The 6000-nt window shown below is 47.5% G+C and overlaps 2 pseudogenes across 2 annotated transcripts; one reads left to right on the top strand and one right to left on the bottom strand.

Moving 5' to 3' along the window:
* The first annotated feature begins 426 nt into the window (after positions 1-426).
* On the top strand, positions 427-852 carry LOC308243620 (uncharacterized protein C14orf119 homolog; annotated as a pseudogene). The gene has a single exon. The product of its transcript is annotated as an uncharacterized protein C14orf119 homolog (transcript).
* Positions 853-2100: 1248 nt separating this feature from the next.
* LOC308243856 (nucleosome assembly protein 1-like 4) lies at positions 2101-3264 on the bottom strand (annotated as a pseudogene). Its single transcript has one exon. The product of its transcript is annotated as a nucleosome assembly protein 1-like 4 (transcript).
* Between the last annotated feature and the right edge of the window lie 2736 nt (positions 3265-6000).

Genomic DNA, 6000 nt, shown 5'->3' with positions numbered 1-6000 from the left:
TTTCCACAGGGAAGCCATGTTTATCACCATTTGTTGGGGGAACTACTGCTGGCCTTCATAAAGTTAAGTTTAGATAAGTGCTCCAAGTCATTCCCAAGTTGCGCCCTCCAACCTCCACCCCGTCTTTCTTTCTGTGCTTGCCCTAGGCTGAGGAATTCAAACTGCTTTTCATCTCCTCTTTAACTTTGCCACATCGTCCTCCCTAACCTCTGGAATTCAGCACCTGTTGCTATCGTCCCAACTTCTTCCCCACATCCTCTTATTCTCCCTTAGCCCTTAAGGTACACTGCTATTATCTTTCAAAGGTTTTATTAAAAACATGCACACAGGCTTAGGGCTTTCAGGAAACATGGAAACGGTGGTGATAATTGGAGCCTAAACCCTCTTGTGATGGTCTCTTGGTGCCCTGTGCGAGAAAAGGGGAGGATGCCATTGGAATCATCTTCATTTTTGATGCAGCTATCCTTCCCTTTTCCCTTACCCCCAGTGCCAGACAATTCTGCAAACTCTTCCCTCCCCCAGTGTCTTACACCATTTCCAGGAAATGAAGTGTATTCTTCAGTGGTTTGCCAGTTGGTCAGGTCCCTAGCGTGAACATTTTCTATAAGACCTGGTAACTAAAGCAGTGTCAGGAAAATTACAGCCATCGCTAGAAGGTCTAGAGCAGCTTAGTGTGTCTGGAGCCAACGATCACCTTGTATCTTTGAGTGCCAGCTACTTCTTTGAGATCAGTGGTTGCGAGGCTGGGCTGAGGAGGAGCACAATGAATTTGTCAGGCAGCTGGAGGTCAGTGAGCCAGACTTCGTGGCAAAGTTTTACCAAACAGGGGCTGCTACAGCTGATAAAGACTGATAGGCATTAAAATCAGAGAAGATAACCATAGTTGATGGAGCCCAAGCCACAACTGTACAGTGAGAACTTCAGATGTGCCACGTAAAGGCCTGGGGATGGTATCCTGATCTGCTGACTGAGCTTGCTGACTAGTGTAGGCCTGGTTATACCTATCCACCCATCCATCCATCCATCCACCCATCCAGGTTTTACCACTTTAATCAAATACTCTAACTAGTCTGTACAAATTGAAAACAGCATATCTTCAGTTACAAATGTATCTAAGTAATAAGGCTGAGCACTCTCCAGGCCTGGTCAGTGTGGGCCCCGCGAACGGGCTGCCAGGGACCAGGGACCTCGGTCACACACTCGTAGCCCCACACGCCAGCCAAGAGCAGGTTGTCGCTTTGAACCCAGGACTTTTAAGACACGATGGGTGTGGGGCTGAGAAATGGGAGCTAGGGAGACGTGACACACACTAGGAAACGTGTGCCCCGCCCAGCCCTCCCCACAGAAGATGGGCACACAGCACTGCCCACAACCCCACCTGGCAGAGAGGGGTCCCCACGTCATGGAGGCGCGCTCATGCCACCAGCTGTCAGTGGCAAGGAGTGCTTTCCCAGACAGTCTGCACTCCCAGAGGAGCCACCACCACCTCCTCCCTGTCAAGTCCCCAGGTCTCCAGTCACAAACATGGTTTCAGAAACCCGAGGACAAGTGACAGCACGCACCCCGAGGCTCACAGCACAAAGGAACAAATAAATAACCACCCAAGCTGACGCCTTAGCACGGCGGGCGCCACGACCTCCGCCCCCCCCCCCTCCCCGCCAGGAAAATAAAACCAAAGTAAGAACACACACACACACACACACACACACACACACACACACACACACACGGAGGAGCACGGACCCTGCGAGATCAGACACAGAGGACCAGGTGGCTGGGAACAAAGCATGTGCTGTCTTCACATGAGAGATGGGAGCAGAAGCTCCCAGTCGTCTGTCCTGGGCTCAGAGACCTTCCCACCCGATGTGGTACCCCACGTGGTCTACTGGCCCCCCCAAAGCAGACCTGGGAAAGTCTACTGAGCTGCACCCAAGGCCGCCAAGGGTGCCGGGATTAGATTAAACCTCCCACTTCTGAAACGCGTTTAAGTGACCGCTGTACAGGTTAAGCAAAATAATAAGAAAAGAGGAAAAGTGAAAGTAAAAACCATGCACTTGAAAAAGGTCAGGTGTGGGCGCTCTGCTGGCAGGTCCTCACTGCTCACTGCTGCTTGCACTCAGAGGACTGCCTGGGCTCCTTCTTGAGGCTCACGTTGGCATCGTCCTCTTCGTCTCCCTCCTCTTCTCCTTCTAACTTCTCCTCTTCTCCTTCCTCACCTTCTTCAAAATTGTGGTCATCCTCTATGGCCTCCCCCGCAAAGTACAGCACGGCCCTCGGGACTAGCCGCTCACGGAAGAAGTGTCCAATCTCAAAGTCGGAGGCTAACGTGAACTCGGAATCTTCATCCAGTGATTCTCCATCCCCAGATGCTTTCAGTGGACTGAAGAAGTTAAAAAAGGAATCATTGGGGACTTGCTTGGTGATGGTTCTGACAGTGCCTGGACCCTTGTGTTTCGGTTTTTTCTTGATCGTTTTGACTGTAACATTTTTTCCTTTCTTCCAGTCTATAGTGCACCCGTCACAGTCAACTATTTCAGGGCCTTCGAGGGAGAAGGGGTCGGCCGTAGCCAGCTCGGACTTCATCTTGTTCATTTTGGTCAGGACTGAATTGTTGACGTAGTTGCTGGGCTCAAAGTGGAGCCCTTAACACAAAAGACATAGGCTGTCCAGGGTCTGAAAACTTTAACAACGTGAAGATGTTTCAAGATTGGCTCATCATATTCCTGGACTAACACGCTCAGCATATCCACGTTTCTGAAGACGGTGAACCAGAACTCCGAATCCCTCTGGGGCTGGCTCTTCTGCTGCCTCGGCTTCTTTTTCTGCGATGACTACATTACTTTTCATGTCTCTAGCCAGTTTGTCCTCCTCTTCATTCCCGCTGTGCCACTCTGATTCTCCATCTGTCGACTCAACGTCACCAGTGACAAACTCCCTTCTTTTGTCAAAGAGAGGCTGGTACAGCGCCGCGTATGTCCTCTCCAGGTCATGGACCTCCTCTTAGAACTTGGCTTCTATTGAGCACACTTCACCTGAAGTTGTTTCAATGCGTTGATTCTTCTTTTTACTGCTGTAGATAAAGTCTCTCTGTAGCTGAAAGGAGTGTGGGAGACACTGTCAAGCCTCTCCTGCAAGGCTGCCAGAAGATGAGGGTTCTGGCATCACCGGATTGGTGAGCTTCTCTGTAGCACTAACATCTTTAGCAGCTTCCAAGGAATCTGAAGGAGCCCCATCTGAAAAGCTGTTATCTGCCATCTGAATGTTTTTATCATGCCCCAGGCCTGGTTATTTCCATGTTAACTGCACATCAGCTGGACTCCTAGTGTAAATGTTTTCCATCTAAGCAAATCCAGATTAGCAGTCTGCCTCTAGCTTACTTCTTTCCAGGAGATGTCAAACCCTCAAGAATTTAATGACTTCTTTTGCAACTATACCCGAAATCACCTACATATAACTCAAGCCTACTGCTGGCCCATGGGGATATAAAGTAGAACCCTCCTACTTCAGAAACAGGAGAAAAGAGCAAATAAAAGGTCATGTTTTTATATTTAGCTGGATTCAGATATCTGGTTTCACCTCCCTTAGCAGATTTTTAGCATAATTATGTGACATCCTACCCACTAGCTTTCCTCGATGATTTAGTAAAAATTATGGAAAAATCAGAAGAGGGAGATAGTCCTTCCTCCACATTTATGTGTGTTTGAATCCAAATAGCAATGACTTTTTCGGAAAGCATATGTGATATCCTTGGAGCTGCTAACAGATATTCTGTGAGTTTGTTCTACAACAATAAAAAAAAAAAAGTGGCATTCTTTAGAGGTTGAAGGGTGTTGTGTGTGTTTTTTTGTATCAAAATACACACACACACACACACACACACACACACACTAGAGGCCTGGTGCATGAAATTTCATGCACTGGGGGGTGTCCCTCAGCCCGATCTGCACCTTCTCCCATTTGGGGACATCCTGCTCGCAGTCTGAGACCCCTTGCTCCTTACCACCTGCCTGCAGCAGAAGTGGGAGAGGCTCCTGCCACCACCGCTGCACTCACCAGCCTTGAGCCTGGCTTCTGGCTGAGCAGCCCACCCTCTGTGGGAGTGCACTGACCACCAGGGGGAAGCTCCTGCACTGAGCGTCTGCCCCCTGGTAGTCAGTGCATGTCACAGCGACCGGTCATTCCCCCGTTCAGTTGATTTGTATATTAGGGTTTTATTATCCTATCTAATAAAAGAGTAATATGCAAATTGACCATCATTCCAACACACAAGATGGCTGTCCCCATGTGGTCAAAGATGGTTGCCCCCCTGTGGACACAAGATGGCCAGCAGGGGCGGGCAGTTAGGGGTGACCAGGCCTGCAGGGGAGGGCAGTTAGGGGCAAACAGACTGGCAGGGGAGCAGTTAGGCATCAATCAGGCTGGCAGGGGAGTGGTTAGGGGGTGATCAGGCTGGCAGGCAAAAGCGGTTAGGGCCAATCAGGAAGGCAGGCAGGCGAGCAGTTGGGAGCCAGCAGTCCTGGATTGTGAGAGGGATGTCTGACTGCCCTACCGGGATAGGGCCTAAACGGGCAGTTGGACATTCCTCGAGCGGTCCCAGATTGGAGAGGGTGCAGGCTGGGCTGAGGGACACACACCCCCATGCACGAATTTCGTGCACCGGGCCTCTAATATAGGATATATAATCATGTCTTGTGATTTTGCCCTATAAAGTAATCTGTAACTACACACCACTATTAAGTTCAGGTTTTTGAGCATTAGCTTCTCATTCTCCTGGATGGTGCCATTAATAAATAAAATAGCCAACATGCGCTAGCTGGTTTTGCTCAATGGATAGAATGTTGGCCTGTGTACTGAAGTGATTCCGGTCAGGGTCTCATACCTCGGTTATATATGTATATATATATATATTGGTTAATTTTATATAATTATATATAATTTAATAAATATATATATAAAAATTTATTTATATATATTTATTTTTTTTCTAGAACTAGGATTTAAAGCTAAATTTAATCAAAGTCATAAAAACCCTCTGTTTCAAGAGATAGCATAGCTAAAGAAGAGTATGGGCTTCAGAATGAGGTACCCAGAGCTCAACTTCAAGGTCAAACTGAGTTTCCTTCTTTTTTTTTTTTTTACAAAACTGTTTTTTAAATATATTTTTATTATTTATTTCAGAAAGGTAGAGGGGGAGAGAGATAGAAACATCAATGATGAGAGAGAATCATTGATTGGCTGCCTCCTGCACACCCCACACTAGGGATGGAGCCCACAATCCCAATGTGCCCTGATTGGGAATCCAAGCATGACCTCCTGATTCAACCACTGAGCCACGCCAGCCTAGCGGTTTCCTCATCTTCAATGTAGCAATTGTTCCTGCCTCCCAAGGTAATTGCAAAAATTAAATTAATTAATACATATAAAGCATCTTAAACATTAGCATATAAGAAGCAGTACACGATACATGTTAACTAGAATTATTATAAAAAGCAAAGTAAAAAGAAAATTAAAATAGCCTATAATCACAAGGGCTTTACTTTTGCTCACTAATAAGAAACAAAGGATAACAAATTACAAATATGTTTTTATTGATTTTTAGAGAGAGAGGGAGAGAGAAACATAGATGTGAGAGGGCAACATCGATCGGCTGCCTCCTGCACACCCCCTACCGGGGATGGAGCCCGCAACCCCGGCATGTGACCTGACCATGAACTCTGGCCTCGATATGTGGGATGACGCTCAACCAACTGAGCGACACCGGCCATGGAGAGAGCGCTTTTGTTTTCTAAATCTCTTTCCCTCTTTAACATTCCATAACAAGCCTAAAACCCTAGAACCCCGGGACTTTACAGCGTTATCCCATCACGCGTCGCGGGGGCTCTATTATTTGCTAGGTCGGTGTCTTGGGTGGGGCCTGCCTTTCTTCACTTTCTCCACTAGAGGTGGCTTTGCACAGCAATCCTTCCTCGTTATAGGGGAAGAAGGAGGAGACCTTTTCTA

The sequence above is a fragment of the Plecotus auritus genome (genome assembly GCF_963455305.1).
Source record: "Plecotus auritus genome assembly, chromosome: 3".
Taxonomy (NCBI): Eukaryota; Metazoa; Chordata; class Mammalia; order Chiroptera; family Vespertilionidae; genus Plecotus; species Plecotus auritus.
Note: the sequence above shows the minus strand (reverse complement) of the source record. Positions and strands in the feature narration are given on the sequence as shown.